A 15969-nucleotide genomic window follows, 5' to 3' on the forward strand; every position below is an offset into this window, starting at 1 on the left:
GGAACATTTGCTTGAAATTCAGTCACCGGTAATAAGATGCATGTAATCTGATATTTAGCTGAACATTTCTGATTGGAACCATAGTTGAACAAACCAAATGTGATTTGAAACATTGAAAAGGCCATGTTTCTTCAATCTATACATTGTGTTTCTATGGTCTGAAAGCCCCACTGCAGCACACGCACGGGGAGGTCAGCCAAGCAGCTCTCCACTGTCCCTGCCAAGACCTGTCTCCATCTAGCCCAGTAACATCAGCCCACAGGGCCCCTGCTATTGGGTTTCTGGCACTGCGTCTCCGTCAAACGAAGATCTTTCATCTTGGAAAGCCCATGTTCTCCGCAGGGCAGCCACTCAAATGGAGTCGATACTAAAGGCACGAGCCAAGTTGTGCCGATCAAACAAATTATGGTTGTCTTTAGCTCTGGCATCACTCTGTGTTCACAGTCAGTTTGGAGTCAAAGTTGTTTAGGAGAGACTGTTGGACTTATTTTGTGATGCAGTTTTTGCCAATGAGAAAAACACGAGTCGTTCAATGTCTGATCATACAATAAGATGATGTCCCTCTACTATGTCCTTCAGTTGGGCCTCTCTGCTGACATATCTGCCTTCAGGCAGGATACAGCTAGCCTGGTCCCAGATCAGCTTGTGCTGTCTTGCCAACTATGGCCTTTGAAGTAGACGAGACTGCACAAACAGATCTTGGACCAGGTTTGGTTAGGATATAGCTGGTTTGATATTTAGTGACTGTGACTTCAGTAGGCTTGGCTGGGGTGAATTAGGGACTGGTGAATCTCTGGGGAGGTCGGAGGAGGAATGGTGGTGGGGGGTGGAAGAGCAGTGCATTAGCCTTGTTCCCACTGCAGAAATACAGTGTGTTATCAATGTTGAGGGTGTAGTAATGTACAGAATAAAGCCAATCCTTCCACAGTCCTCTGGGCCCCAGGGACCCCTGCTAGATGCTCAGCTATGAAGAGATGACAGAGATGACAGAGAGGGGAGAGATGGAGGGAGAGAACAGAGGAATGAAAAAGAGACAAGCCTAGAAAGAGGGGCCAAGTTTTGAGTGGAAAGCTAGACTTCGAGAAGTGAGGGGAGGGTTGTACAGTACAACATTTTGTCTTTAAGATTCAGTCTTCTCAGAACTTTACAGCAGGACAACACGGAGCAGCTCCTGGCAAACAAGACCAGGACACACTGAGTTTTGTAAGTACTCCTGTGTGTGTGTGTGTGTGTGTGTGTGGGTTTGTGTGTGTGTGTGGGTTTGTGCGTGCTTGTGCGTGCTTGTGCGTGCGACTCTGCCTAGCAAATGGTCTTCATTAGAGCCAAGTCAAAACTCTTCCTGTAATTCTGATGGCATGTTACCATGTTTACCTAAAGTAAGGCCTCTCGGCTGACAGGGAGGGAAGAACTCTCTTGCTCCAGTACTCTCTCTCCCTCTTGCTCCAGTACTCTCTCTCCCTCTTGCTCCAGTACTCTCTCTCCCTCTTGCTCCAGTACACTCTCTCCCTCTTGCTCCAGTACTCTCTCTCCCTCTTGCTCCAGTACTCTCTCTCCCTCTTGTTCCAGTACTCTCTCTCCCTCTTGCTCCAGTACTCTCTCTCCCTCTTGCTCCAGTACTCTCTCTCCCTCTTGCTCCAGTACTCTCTCTCCCTCTTGTTCCAGTACTCTCTCTCCCTCTTGCTCCAGTACTCTCTCTCCCTCTTGCTCCAGTACTCTCTCGCTCCACAGCATTTTTGTTATCCTGTAAAAGTTGTATAGTGCTCTCTCTCCCTCTCTTTGACTTGTCCTGTCTAATGGATAGTGATGAGAGTTACTGTTGTGTTGGAGGGACCCAGGCGGCTCTGGTTACGGAGGAATCTTCAATCTGCACATGCTCAGTCTACACTACCCTGGTACTGACCGGATCAATCTGGCACAGCGCTTAGCAACACAGCTGGGAAAGCTTCAGCGAATAGGTGGCTCTAAAACTCTCAGAAAAGACAGCGACTCTGTGATGAAGTCAAACTTGTGCTCTGAAAACCACAGAACTCTCTGACGGTTTATCTACTTAGTGGTCCCCTCTTTAAACATAGTTTCTCTGCATTTACTGATTTTACACACACACACACACACAATACAGGGCTTTGAAATAGGGCGCCTGAGTTAGAGAATTCAGGGCTTCTAATAAACATTGTAAAACGGACTAAATACACCCAGGATTTATTTTTACTCCCAGTTGATGTTGATACGTGATCGCACCTCTGACCCCGAGCAGGAAGTGGGGAGCTGGCTGGGTGTGTGTTGAGGGAGTATTAGGCTAGAGTAAGGCATTGTGTAAATCTGCCTCACTAATGGCACCTTATTCCCTATGTAGTGCACTACTTTTGACCAGAGCCCTATGGGAATTGGGTGCCATTTGGCACACTGTCTAATTGTTAAGTGGATGTGGGTTCTTCAGGGCTGGTGTGTGAGGGTTGCACATATACTGGGACCTGTCATGAATCTACAACCATGGCATTTTGGGGGGAGATTCTGGTAATCTGTCCAAGGTTACTTTTTCCAGTTGCTCACTTTCTCCTCCTGTTCAGAGAAAACATTGAGCTTCTTACATAAATTACCCGAAGACTTTTCACAAAGTACAGACTCAATCATTTCCCTCGACCAGCAAGGTTTGTGATGAATGAAACCAAATAAAGCCATCCATCCAGAAACAGTAGTTGCTGTAAAAACGAATGAGGTAAATGTGAAAACGTGATCCCTTTCATCCCCAAAAAACTCAGGTGATGGATTGCAGGTGTGTGTGTGTGTGTGTTAGACATGTGGTGCTTTAGCCCCTGGTAGGTATATAATTTCACTTCCTGTGTGGCCAGAAACACAGCTGTTTCCTTCGCTCTTTAATCACAGACAACCAGTTGTATCAAAGAACCTACTGAGACATACCTCTCCCTGGAGCAGTATGTACACCACCGCAGTAGAAACTAGAACCTACTGAGACATACCTCTCCCTGGAGCAGTATGTACACCACTGCAGTAGAAACTAGAACCTACTGAGACATACCTCTCCCTGGAGCAGTATGTACACCACCGCAGTAGAAACTAGAACCGCAGTAGAAACTAGAACCGCAGTAGAAACTAGAACCACTGCAGTAGAAACTAGAACCACTGCAGTAGAAACTAGAACCCCCGTAGAAACTAGAACCGCAGTAGAAACTAGAACCGCAGTAGAAACTAGAACCGCAGTAGAAACTAGAACCACTGCAGTAGAAACTAGAACCCCCGTAGAAACTAGAACCGGAGTAGAAACTAGAACCACTGCAGTAGAAACTAGAACCACTGCAGGAGAAACTAGACCCACTGCAGTAGAAACTAGAACTACTGTAGAACTGGGATTTAAAGGGAGAAAATCTCCTTTAATCTTTAATGATCAAGGATTAAAGCCATACTCCTGAATGTTTGTTTTAGCCGAACAGCAGCCCCACTGAGTGGTTTGTCAATGCCATAAAGCTGAGCGATGGGGCTATGGTGGTCAAATTGTGGTCAAAAAGAATGACAAGATGTTATCCCTTTCTCGGTATGGACACAGTGTTGCAACACATCAACCTGCTACACAGTTACATTACTAAATATTTAACCTACTTCTCAATCCTCCTCATCCATTGTTGGCTGTAGCTCCCACAATAGCAAGTAAACACGTGTCATCATGTTTATTTGGGCCCGCTAGTCCTCTGGTATGTGTTGTGAAATGATTGGGATCCTCTGAATTCCAGGAACAAAGGGCTGGAGCAGGTCATTGGAGGGTTGTAAATCAGGGACAGACAGGAGGACCAGGGGGGTGGACAGGCTGGCTTCTCTCAAACCTGTGGCCAGAGGCTAGGGGGAAGGATGAGGGGTAGAGAAGCAGGGACGGTGTGTCTATACACACACACACACACACACACACACACACACACAAATGGCTAGGCATCAGCCGAACCAAAGCATGTGGAAGCCTTAAGAATGAGTGTGCTCTCATACTCCCTTAAAAGAACTTTGCTTGAAAAACAAACAAGAAAAAAGTGGCAATAGTACTGTTTGTCCATCTTGAGATGCCGTAGCCAGTATACACTTCCTCAATGGTCAGAATTAATCTAAGATTTAGATTTTTGTTGCGTATTTGTACATCTAACTAATATGTTTGGTACAGTATTTGAAGTAAAAAAATGTAGCATGAAAACGAGTCGTCTAGCGTTGAATGACAACAAACACTTAATTGAAGAATCCCTACTGTTGACCAATAACCGACGAATGTGCGTAGATTTCGGCTCACGGCCTTCAGCTTGCCTCGAGATAATATTGTGTGCACGAACAGCAGAAAAAACCCTTGCCAAAGACCAAAATCAACAAAAACATCACAAAATGTCATCATAATATACAGTACCAGTCAAAAGTTTGGACAGACCTACTCATTCAAGGGTTTTTCTTTATTTTCATTATTTCATAGTTTTGATGTCTTCACTATTCTACAATGTAGAAAATAGAAACAAATAAATAAAAACCCTTGAATGAGTAGGTGTGTTTTTTGACTGATACTGTATCCACAAACTATTCCCAACTGTTTCAGATGGGAAGCATGAGAAGCGTTTATCCTCTCTCTCTGAAGACGTTTCATGTTGAGGGGAGGGTGGTGTGAGTGAGAGGGGGGTGTGGCATGCCTGTGGTCCAGTGTCACATGACGGGGTGAGGTGGGAGGGGCCGTGGGGTTCCTCGGTGACTGGACTGGCTCTCACTAGGGGGCTGCTCTTCAGCACGGGACAACACACACGGTGAGTCACACACGGTGAGTTTGCGGTTCTGCCTCCCTCGCAGTGTGTACTGTGTGTGTGGTTTCCTTGTTCTCCCCTCTCTTTTTCTCTGCTTTTGTTTTTCTCCCTCGGTCTCTTCTAGTTTCCTGTTTGTCTGTGGTACAGTACTAGCTCGCTCTTTACTCTGCTGCCGCGGAGCACCACTACTGTGTGTGAGTGTGCCTCTTTCTGTGTTTATGTTAGTGTGTATTTGTTTGTCTTGATAGAAAGTTCCACTCAGATGTACTGAGGTATGACTGTAGAGGGGAATAGGCTTTTTGTGAAGTTTCTCTGTTGTACTGTACTCCTGAAACCCGGCATTGTTGCTGGTTCATCTTCTAGTTTTTCTCTGTTGTTCTGAGCTCTTGGGGGTTTGGGGGTGGAGCAGGGGAGCACAGAGTGGAGGGACGTGGGGGGGGTTCGAGGATATGAATTTTGTGTGTGTCTCTAACATGGCGTCTGCAGCTCCAGGGCCCTGTAATCAATCCTGGGAGGTGAGGGGGCTGTTTGCATAAACCACTGCTTCTCTGCTGCTGCCATGTTTCATTATGTTCCTCTGTTTCTGCTCTGGTTAGTTTCAGCTCTCCTTTCCCCTCGTTCCGTCTTTTCTCTAACTTTCCTCTAACGACATGATCCACACATGGGGCTGTGTAGTGCTGGACATTGATCCATGACATTGCTGTATTGCATACAGACCAGGTACAGAACATGGAGAGAGGCAGTGCAGACCAGGTACAGAACATGGAGAGAGGCAGTGCAGAGCAGTACAGTACATGGAGGGATTTCCAGACGTGGAAACATGTGGAAAGAGGCAGATACTTTTAGTATAGGGTGTGAGACCTGCTGTGAAGTCGTCTCCGGCAGCCTGTTCAAAATGAAAAGTAGTCCCTGTAGTTAAAATGATGGAGTGATGTGTCTGGAAGGTGGAGATGGATGACTCTATCTCTTTCATCCTCTCGCTCTTCTTTGATTGCATATTGCTGTTCTTATTGGCTGTTACAGTAAAAGCAGAACTATGGCACTGCTCTGACAATGGCTTCCCTCAACCTATGATTTGTTTAAATATGTTTGACCCCAGCTATTTTACATAGGCATAGCTCACTGATATCAGACAGTTAAAAATAAACAGAATAACGCAACCGCTCTTCACCTTTTGAGTCAGTCAGATCTGATTCACACACACACTAGTTCAAAGGAGCTCTTTTTTCTGGACAGTTAGGGGCTCTGGTGCATTGCAAGGCGAGAACAGACACCTTGGCTCTTCAACAGCTGCTGATGTGATGCCGGAAAGGTCGTCATTACCTCTGCATTCTCGTGTGAGTGTTAGATCCCCAGAGGTATGGTTCTGTCTGTAGTCATCCGTTAAGTGGGTCTACTATTATCTACTATTACATATTATTTATTCACTTCTCCTTGGTCATGCGTTTACATACCATTATGACGGGTGGAGTATGACATGTAGCCATGTAATGTATGTCCTTGTCTCCTGAAATGGTATGTATGAGGTCAGTGGTTTTAGTTCTGAAATGGTATGTATGAGATGATGAGGTCTGTGGTTTTAGTTCTGAAATGGTATGTATGAGATAATGAAGTCAGTGGTTTTAGTTCTGAAATGGTATGTATGAGATAATGAAGTCAGTGGTTTTAGTTCTGAAATGGTATGTATGAGATAATGAGGTCAGTGGTTTTAGTTCTGAAATGGTATGTGTGAGATGAGGTCTGTGGTTTTAGTTCTGAAATGGTATGTATGAGATAATGAGGTCAGTGGTTTTAGTTCTGAAATGGTATGTGTGAGATGAGGTCTGTGGTTTTAGTTCTGAAATGGTATGTATGAGATAATGAGGTCTGTGGTTTTAGTTCTGAAATGGTATGTATGAGATAATGAGGTCTGTGGTTTTAGTTCTGAAATGGTATGTATGAGATAATGAGGTCTGTGGTTTTAGTTCTGAAATGGTATGTATGAGATAATGAGGTCAGTGGTTTTAGTTCTGAAATGGTATGTGTGAGATGAGGTCTGTGGTTTTAGTTCTGAAATGGTATGTATGAGATAATGAGGTCAGTGGTTTTAGTTCTGAAATGGTATGTGTGAGATGATGAGGTCTGTGGTTTTAGTTCTGAAATGGTATGTATGAGATAATGAGGTCTGTGGTTTTAGTTCTGAAATGGTATGTATGAGATAATGAGGTCTGTGGTTTTAGTTCCAGTGAAGGACAGTGGGTCTAGGAAGGAAGAAGGGAAGGGGTGCAGACTGGTGTGTATTTCATAGAGCAAGGACGATGCAACTAACATTACTGATACCGACCCAACCAACCATTTATCGAGGGCATTTTACAGCTATAAATAGCCTTTACAAGAGGAATGTGAAGTTTTGAAATGAATTATGTCAACAAATATGGGCGATTTCTAACCGGACAACATTTAAAAATAGTAGTAGTTTGAAGGCCAATATAAACAAGTAACTGATGCACATTGTTATGAATTTAGCATTATCGGAATAATTCAGTAAATGTAGCGTGATATGGATTTGTGTCTCTCTCCCAGCTCTAGTACTTCTGGGATATATGTGTGTGTATAAGGAGGAGTAGAAGGGACTTGATGCGGATTAAGGAGGGGTGCAGAATAGCAGGTTTAGGGAGAGTTGAGGGGTTGGTCATCTCTTTCTGTCTGCAGTGATGGATAGATTGGGGTCTACTGTTGATCACTGTGCTGATGGAATGATGAACTGCTGTGTGTGTGTGTTGACTAGGGCCCACTGTATTAAAGGAATGATGATCTGCTGTGTGTGTGTTGACTAGGGCCCACTGTATTAAAGGAATGATCGACAGCACAGTGGATGTGTAGAGGTCCTCACACTGAGAGACTGAGTGTCTGTAGACATGTAGCATCAACGTCACTTTGACTGGTAATGACATCTTCCCAGTATCACTTTACTCTGACCAGACTGTCATGAGATCCATGTAACACATCTAGATGACATCTAGATGACATCTGTCTGAAGCCTTATTTATTCACCGTTGACATCACCTCCATAACACATACTAGGGCTGGGAATTGCCAGGGACCTCACCATACGATATTATCATGAAACTTATGTGCCAGTACAATATGTATTCTGATTCTCTCCATTCAGTATGTATTCTGATTCTCTCCATTCAGTATGTATTCTGATTCTCTCCATTCAGTATGTATTCTGATTCTCTCCATTCAGTATGTATTCTGATTCTCTCCATTCAGTATGTATTCTGATTCTCTCCATTCAGTATGTATTCTGATTCTCTCCATTCAGTATGTATTCTGATTCTCTCCATTCAGTATGTATTCTGATTCTCTCCATTCAGTATGTATTCTGATTCTCTCCATTCAGTATGTATTCTGATTCTCTCCATTCAGTATGTATTCCGATTCTCTCCATTCAGTATGTATTCTGATTCTCTCCATTCAGTATGTATTCCGATTCTCTCCATTCAGTATGTATTCCGATTCTCTCCATTCAGTATGTATTCCGATTCTCTCCATTCAGTATGTATTGCGATTCTCTCCATTCAGTATGTATTCCGATTCTCTCCATTCAGTATGTATTCCGATTCTCTCCATTCAGTATGTATTGCGATTCTCTCCATTCAGTATGTATTCTGATTCTCTCCATTCAGTATGTATTCTGATTCTCTCCATTCAGTATGTATTCCGATTCTCTCCATTCAGTATGTATTCCGATTCTCTCCATTCAGTATGTATTCTGATTCTCTCCATTCAGTATGTATTCCGATTCTCTCCATTCAGTATGTATTCCGATTCTCTCCATTCAGTATGTATTCCGATTCTCTCCATTCAGTATGTATTCCGATTCTCTCCATTCAGTATGTATTCTGATTCTCTCCATTCAGTATGTATTCTGATTCTCTCCATTCAGTATGTATTCTGATTCTCTCCATTCAGTATGTATTCCGATTCTCTCCATTCAGTATGTATTCTGATTCTCTCCATTCAGTATGTATTCCGATTCTCTCCATTCAGTATGTATTGCGATTCTCTCCATTCAGTATGTATTGCGATTCTCTCCATTCAGTATGTATTCCGATTCTCTCCATTCAGTATGTATTCTGATTCTCTCCATTCAGTATGTATTGCGATTCTCTCCATTCAGTATGTATTCCGATTCTCTCCATTCAGTATGTATTCCGATTCTCTCCATTCAGTATGTATTCTGATTCTCTCCATTCAGTATGTATTCTGATTCTCTCCATTCAGTATGTATTCCGATTCTCTCCATTCAGTATGTATTGCGATTCTCTCCATTCAGTATGTATTCCGATTCTCTCCATTCAGTATGTATTGCGATTCTCTCCATTCAGTATGTATTCTGATTCTCTCCATTCAGTATGTATTCTGATTCTCTCCATTCAGTATGTATTCTGATTCTCTCCATTCAGTATGTATTCTGATTCTCTCCATTCAGTATGTATTCCGATTCTCTCCATTCAGTATGTATTGCGATTCTCTCCATTCAGTATGTATTCCGATTCTCTCCATTCAGTATGTATTCCGATTCTCTCCATTCAGTATGTATTGCGATTCTCTCCATTCAGTATGTATTCTGATTCTCTCCATTCAGTATGTATTCTGATTCTCTCCATTCAGTATGTATTCTGATTCTCTCCATTCAGTATGTATTCCGATTCTCTCCATTCAGTATGTATTCTGATTCTCTCCATTCAGTATGTATTCTGATTCTCTCCATTCAGTATGTATTCCGATTCTCTCCATTCAGTATGTATTCTGATTCTCTCCATTCAGTATGTATTCCGATTCTCTCCATTCAGTATGTATTCCGATTCTCTCCATTCAGTATGTATTCCGATTCTCTCCATTCAGTATGTATTCTGATTCTCTCCATTCAGTATGTATTCTGATTCTCTCCATTCAGTATGTATTCCGATTCTCTCCATTCAGTATGTATTCCGATTCTCTCCATTCAGTATGTATTCTGATTCTCTCCATTCAGTATGTATTCTGATTCTCTCCATTCAGTATGTATTCCGATTCTCTCCATTCAGTATGTATTCTGATTCTCTCCATTCAGTATGTATTCCGATTCTCTCCATTCAGTATGTATTCTGATTCTCTCCATTCAGTATGTATTCCGATTCTCTCCATTCAGTATGTATTCCGATTCTCTCCATTCAGTATGTATTCCGATTCTCTCCATTCAGTATGTATTGCGATTCTCTCCATTCAGTATATATTGCGATTCAATTATGATTGCGTGTTCCAAACATATTGCTCACCATATGTCTGCTGAGGGACAAGAGAGCCATGAGAACATGTGTTGATCAGTGATGGAAATTAAAGTCCAGTCCAGAGGTAGCGTGTCATAATACACCAAGCTGCATGATTTGGGTTGCTAAGGTGTTTTAGCACAACTCTGTTGAAAGCAGTCCTCTCCCTAATTCTCTCCCCGAGGTTATTTCTCTCTGTAGTCGTACCAGTGACTCGGGCAGAGAGGTCAGTCAAAGGTCAGATTCTGGAACCCTGCGCCCCAACACTAGCTGTCAGAGAACAATTCCACACTGATACACTATGACCTCAGCAAAACAAACAACCGGCAATAGCATGACCTGTACTGCTAATTATTTTTTATTTTTTTCACCTTTATTTAACCAGGTAGGCTAGTTGAGAACAAGTTCTCATTTGCAACTGTGACCTGGCCAAGATAAAGCATAGCAATTCTACACATACAACAACACAGAGTTACACATGGAATAAATAAAACATATAGTCAATAATACAGTAGAAAAAATAAAACATAAAGTCTATATACAGTGAGTGCAAATTAGGTCAAATAAGGGAGTTAAGGCAATAAATAGGCCATGGTGGCGAAATAATTACAATATAGCAATTAAACACTGGAATGGTAGATGTGCAGAAGATGAATGTGCAAATAGAGATACTGGGGTGCAAAGGAGCAAGATAAATAAATTAATACTGTATGAGGATTAGGTAGGTAGATAGATGGGCTGTTTACAGATGGGCTATGTACAGGTGCAGTGATCTGTGAGCTTCTCTGACAGCTGGTGCTTAAAGCTAGTGAGGGAGATATGAGTCTCCAACTTCAGAGTTTTGTGCAGTTCGTTCCAGTCATTGGCAGCAGAGAACTGGAAGGAAAGACGACCAAAGGAGGAATTGGCTTTGGGGGTGACCAGTGAGATATTCCTGCTGGAGCGTGTGCTACGAGTGGGTGCTGCTATGGTGACCAGTGAGCTGAGATAAGGCGGGGCTTTACCTAGCAGAGACTTGTAGATAACCTGTAGCCAGTGGATTTGGCGACGAGTATGAAGCGAGGGCCAGCCAACGAGAGCATACAGGTTGCAATGGTGGGTAGTATATGGGGCTTTGGTGTCAAAACGGATGGCACTGTGATAGACTGCATCCAGTTTGTTGAGTAGAGTGTTGGAGGCTATTTTATAGATGACATCACCGAAGTCGAGGATCGGTAGGATGGTCAGTTTTACGAGAGTATGTTTGGCAGCATGAGTGAAGGATGCTTTGTTGCGATATAGGAAGCCAATTCTAGATTTAATTTACGATAGGAGATGCTTAATGTGAGTCTGGAAGGAGAGTTTACAGGTTAACCAGACACCTAGGTATTTGTAGTTGTCCACGTATTCTAAGTCAGAGCCGTCCAGAGTAGTGATGCTGGACGGGCGAGCGGGTGCGGGCAGCGATCGGTAGAAGATCATGCATTTAGTTTTCCCTGCATTTAAGAGCAGTTGGAGGCCACGGAAGGAGAGTTGTATGGCATTGAAGTTTGTCTGGAGGGTTGTTAACACAGTCAACACAGTTAATGCTGCTGGCTAATGGCTCGTTCTCTTCGCTTCTCTGAAAAAGGCTCATAGATAATATCATTAGATGGACCTTGTTACAATTAACATTAGTCTAATAATGACTGAGGCAGAAACAGAATGGTAACTAGGCAGAAAAGGCAGAAACAGAATGGTAACTAGGTGGAAACAGAATGGTAAACAGTCAGGCAGGTTACAATTGTGTAGGTTCGGGCTAAAGACGCGTCTTAACTGAAAATTTAAAGATTTTAATTTTGAAGTGGACTCTTTCACTTCCATTTGAAGCTGTCTTGCTAACTCCCATAGTCAAACATGATTGGCATGACAATGGCCATAGTAGTTAGCTACACAGCACAGACTGATCTGGGAACAGGCAAAGAGGTGGTGTCGCAGGAGGAATCTACAGTTGGTGTAAAAAGATCCTGCTCAACATAATGATGAAATGGTCCTATGCATACTTTCACCAGACTATGCTGCATATCTGACCTGACTCTGTGTCGATGTGTGTTTATGTGTGTTTATGTTACACAGGTAGATAATGTCCCTGTATTGTGTAGGCAGTTAGGGGTCGTTGCGTTGTCTGTTTTCTGTCAGAAACAGTGACGGGTCAGATAATGAGACAGATAACAGCACTGCAGCATGACTGAATGAACCCCTCAACCCCTCTGTCTGTCTAACATCCCTCTGAAACACTCTGACTCTATCACTGGGAGTCTGTGGTAGGTATGGGGTGCCGTTTGTCAAGTTACATGTTTTGATGTAGGTTTTATCAGGTCGATGCACATTGTTACAATCTGAAGACGATTACACCTTGAAAATATGTTGGAGTGTTAGAACATGCTCTCTTCGTCGTTTTATGTCTTTATTGTCCATACATTTTTAAATGAGTGTCTGAGATTGTGTCGTGTTTTGGGCATACAGATGTGTTTGGTAAACAACTCTACACACACAGCAGTACATATCCCCAGCATCAGGTGACAACATCTGCTTTCACAGCCCTGTGGGGTCGTAGGCCACATTCTCAGGAGACCAGAAATGGAGAGGACCCTGGGAAACGGGCTTGGCTACACAAACACACCCGCATATAAGCACAATACTTCCCCGGTTCATTTTGGGGCTTCTCTTTGGGTCTGGCTAGGGGGTATTTGTACCATAATGCAGAGTAATGCCTGGTCTTACTGGCTGGCCTCCGTACTGCTGTGTCAGCCTCTGTCATATGACGGTGACTCGTCATGTGTGCACTGTACCTGACAATGGCTTCTCTGTCCCAGGATTTGATGGCTCATATGCAGTGTTGATGATGCCAGGCTTTCTTTTATTCTTCACATGCATTGTCATCTCTTCCCCTCTTTCCTCTCTTTCCTCCCAGGTTCTTGACCTGAGAAATTCATAGGAAGAATGAAACCAGGACTCGGTCACAACTAGTTGGACTTTCGACTGTTAGAGGAAGTCTGTTTTCTGATTTCTTGATTAATAATAGTTTGGAGTAGCGTATTCAATTTGCTTTAGAAAGGAGCTTATGGACAAAATGTCATTGTGAACATCTCTCTCATGGGTCTCGGAATGTGGAGAAAAAGTACACTCAGTACTTAATTTGCATAGTCAGCACTTCATTTACATAGTCCCAAATAGATGGTTTGTTGATGTTCAACTAACTGTCAACATATCAACTAACCGCAGCCCTAACCTTTTGATTAACATCATCTGACAAATGGTGAACATATCACATTGGGTTTAAAAACTGAAATAATTAGTGTTTGCACCAATTGGACTAGTTTAGGTAATGTAGTTATTTCCTGTTTTACAACATGTTCTCCCTCTTGAAGACACAATGTGCAGTAGATGCAGGGCTAGATTATAGACGGTGTAGGACAGGTGTCAAACATATGGATCTGGCCTGCGGGGGGGCATAACACACTTTTTGGGAATATTTTAGGGCCTGTTTGTAGTTAGCTGGCTGTTAAGTGGGAATGCCCCAAGCTATGCATGGAGAGAGTAAATCACATCTATTCAGTCTATTCAGTCCCCTCTCCGCTATTCTCCTGTCTATTCCTCTCCTCTCTCTGGTATTGGGACTTCTGTCTTTATTTACAGAGCAAAGGAACTGCATACTCTGCAATGACAGACAAAACAACATTCTTTATGGGCCATAATTGAAACCAGGAGCACAACAATTCCAGTAAATCTGGAAAAGTATTTTTATTTTTTTGTGGGAATTCTAAAAGCCTTTTTCTGTGGATTCTTACGAAATGCATTTTTCATGCCAATTTCATATCGAAATGAAGGAACTCTATTTAATTTCAGGTTGACACACCCCTTCACAGCAACAACCTGGTTGAAGAGTTTCAAGGGATAGGAGAGCCCACTGGAGTTGGAATCTGGGGATGATTAGATGCCCATAAATGGAGAAGACACATTTCAGTTGAATGCATTCAGTTGTACAACTGACTAGGTATCCCCCTTTCCATGATAAAATGATGAGGGCCAGGTTGGGAATTTAGCCATGACATCAGGGTTAACACCCTTACTCTTACAATGAGTGTCACCTAAATAAAGTCATTTTAATGACATGTCCTCTTCTCTTTGCAGTGCCATGAGATCTTTAATAACCACAGTGAGTCAGGCCATCTGGTTAACATTTTTTATTTTATTAAAAAAAACTTTATCTCGGCAAGTCAGTTAAGAACAAATTCTTATTTACAATGATGGCCTACACCGGCCAAACCCGGACGACGCTGTTCCAATTGTGCGCCGCCCTATGGGATTCACAATCACGGCCGGTTGTGATACAACCTGGATTCGAACCAGGGTGTCTGTAGTGACGCCTCTAGCACTGAGACACAATGCCTTAGACTGCTGCGCCACTCGGGAAAGACTGCCATCCGAAAGACTGCCATCCAAAAGACTGTCATCTGAAAGACTGCCATCTGAAAGACTGCACATCCCATTCTAAAGAGGAATGTAGCCTATGTAATGTAATCCACTCAATTCCAGGAAATTATCATTAGAGGGATCCATCCATGACAACATATTGCCTCCACAGTGATCCTTATGGTTCCACTGATTGCTGCTGACTGTTACTATTCAACTGACATCTGTTCTACTCTGAAACATTGATAACTCTCCCTACGAATACCCTGTTTATAATGCATTACAATCACATAAAGCTTCATGTGCCATGCATAATGCTTAATAACTACATAGACTGTTCATAACCATTTTATAATTGGAGAGGTAGAGATGAAACAGGATCATCTTCACTTGGACTCATATCTACAATCTGCTTGGCTGACAGTTTGTGGCTTATTAGGTTTGGTTTTATCCTGAAGGTGGTTTTGTTGTCAGCTAGCAAACACAGTGATAATGTGGATGTTGTCCACATTCTGGGAAACCGACTGGAACCATACTCAATGAATGATATGTTTGTAAAGTTGAGACACACACAACCCTCATCCATTCCTCTGTTTTTCTTGTCTGGTTAACTGGTCCTTCTCTCCCTGTCCCCGTGTGATAATGTGCTGCTAATGTCTCCCAGCTGTTTAGGTGAAATGGCCAACCAGACGTTCTAACTAATGAAAGGGTCAAGGGTCATTTCAGATTTATAGGGTCATTTTCCAAAAAGCACTCAGACACCTATGTTTCGGCGCTGCACAGCAGGCCAAGGCATCCCTGAATAATAATAACGACATCCAATCAGTTCCATGTTATGCACTTTGGCAAGACATATTGGCTGACATACTGTAGAGCCCTCAAACTCAACTCTGGACCTCGAAGCCAGTTTCACTGCTTTTTGTTCCCCTCTAACCAGGGACTGATTTAGACCTGGGACACCAGGTATGTGCATTTAATTATCAGGTAGAACAGAAAACCAGCAGGCCCCGGACATCATAGGGTAAGAGTTGAATACCCCTGCTATCGAGTTTTTAGAGTTAGTTTACTTCATTTCCAGGTCTCCTTGTAGTAAGGTTTTAACCTCTAGGGATTTGATCGTGGTTAAACAAAAAGGCTACATTTACTTCACAAAGTTGCACAACGTTTTAGCAGTGTAGTCAGACAGAAAGGTTGTCTGGCCCTCTTGTATGTGCTGTTGGTTGGTAGTGTACCTAGTGTCATCGGGTTCATGAGCTGTCAACGTACAAAGCTAGGGTTGTTAGAATCCTTTGAATCGTGATACTGGTATCGTCCCAGCCCTAATCCCTGCATCGTTCGTATAGTGTCACCCTCTAAACCCTCAAAACTAGACGTTTCTTAACAACTAGGAATGGGAGATTAGTGTGTGTTTCTATTTACTTCTTGTTAAACAGGCCCAAACACAGCCAAGACGTACCCAG

The 15969-nt window shown here is 42.8% G+C and overlaps 1 protein-coding gene across 7 annotated transcripts in view; it reads left to right on the forward strand.

Annotated features, from left to right (window-relative positions):
• LOC139421567 (septin-9-like) overlaps window positions 1–15969 on the forward strand; it is a 168084-nt gene that overhangs the window by 109808 nt on the left and 42307 nt on the right. Inside the window, exon 1 of one of the 7 annotated variants that reach the window (XM_071172595.1) lies at window positions 1130–1203. The exons of 3 other annotated variants lie outside the window; for them this stretch is intronic. The gene's annotated coding sequence lies outside the window, so the exon portion shown is untranslated. Of the gene's footprint in view, window positions 1–1129; window positions 1204–4730; window positions 4973–15969 lie in introns of those variants that run through there. 3 more of the 7 variants (XR_011635643.1, XM_071172594.1, XM_071172593.1) reach the window with 3 other exon arrangements.

This window comes from Oncorhynchus clarkii, chromosome 12, assembly GCF_045791955.1.
Source record: "Oncorhynchus clarkii lewisi isolate Uvic-CL-2024 chromosome 12, UVic_Ocla_1.0, whole genome shotgun sequence".
NCBI lineage: Eukaryota > Metazoa > Chordata > Actinopteri > Salmoniformes > Salmonidae > Oncorhynchus > Oncorhynchus clarkii.